Source organism: Panthera leo, chromosome C2 (genome assembly GCF_018350215.1).
Source record: "Panthera leo isolate Ple1 chromosome C2, P.leo_Ple1_pat1.1, whole genome shotgun sequence".
Taxonomy (NCBI): domain Eukaryota; kingdom Metazoa; phylum Chordata; class Mammalia; order Carnivora; family Felidae; genus Panthera; species Panthera leo.
Genome location: NC_056687.1, coordinates 85,184,639 through 85,185,904, shown reverse-complemented (window position 1 = coordinate 85,185,904; position 1,266 = coordinate 85,184,639). Strand labels below are relative to the sequence as shown.

Genomic DNA, 1,266 nt, shown 5'->3' with positions numbered 1-1,266 from the left:
CGGTGACTAATTCATTAGGTCTGCGACCTTGGCATGCCCCTTTGTCCCTCTGAGTCCAGTTTCCAGATCTGCAAAATGGGTGCTATAATTTAAGTCTAGCTGTTGTGCATGTGAAAGTGCTTTGAAATGGAAAATGATACACACATAAAAGGAATGACAACCTTATTGTAAATATACTTGGCCAATAAAAAAATATGTCCTGGTGAATGATGGGTTCAATTTCCGAGTTTTGGAATATTAAAACACACATAAACGCACACAACTACTGGAGTGATAAATAACTAAACTTCTTTCTGGTTGCTAGTTATTTTCATCCTTCATTCTTTTTCATCCTTGAACTTTAAAGTCTATACAGAAAGGCAGATGTCTTGCCTGGAGCATGAGTTGCTGCAAGGGTATGGAAGACAATGGCCAAGAACAAACTAAGAGGGCAGAAGTCCAGGAATGTATTCCATATAGCCAGGCAAAAGAACTGTAAGACGAAAAACAAAGCAAAACCAGTTCCCACCAATCTTATGAAGATAAACATTGTGAGTGATGAAAAAGTTAACAGTGAAATAAAGCTTTTGTAGATATACAAAAGAAACTTCCACATTTCTCAAAAGGCCTTTCCCCTGAACCTCTGCAGCAACAGCTGATTCCTCAGCAGTGACATGAAAATGAACCAATTAGGGACACCTGGGTGGCTCAGTCAGTTGGGCATCCGACTTTGGTTCGGGTCATGCTCTTGTGGTTCATGGGTTCCAGTTCCGCCTGAGGCTGTCTGCTCTCAGAGCACTTCGGATCCTCTGTCCACCTTTCTCTCTGCCCCTCCCCTGCTCATGCACTCCCCTTTCAAAAATAAATAAACATTAACAGGAAGGAATGAAAGAAAAGAAGAAAATGAACCAGTTAATGGTGATGAAGCAACAAGATTAACGGCTCAAGTGTAATACAGTGTGGATATACCAAGTACAGCAAAAAGAGCAATAAATTCAGTATTTTGTATGTTTTTTAAAAAGTAAATAAAGTCTATATAGAAAGGATAAGGAGCTGTTTAGGCTACTGCCAAGTGAGATGAACTGTGGGGTGCCTTTATGTAGGCAGTCGAAAAAGGATAATTATTTCTAGAACTAAAAAAGAGACAAAGAGAAGGAAAGGAAGGAGAATGGGGGGCAGGTAAGAATGAAAAATTTCTATTTATCTAGGGCCATTTGGCCTTCTACGGAGTGACTCAATTTTAATTAGCTGGTTTTGACCAATTGTGGTCTTCCTCATCTATAGTCA

The 1,266-nt window shown here is 39.7% G+C and overlaps 1 pseudogene; it reads left to right on the top strand.

Annotated features, from left to right (window-relative positions):
- The first annotated feature begins 407 nt into the window (after positions 1-407).
- Positions 408-932, top strand: LOC122198934 (annotated as a pseudogene).
- The last annotated feature ends 334 nt before the right edge of the window (positions 933-1,266 follow it).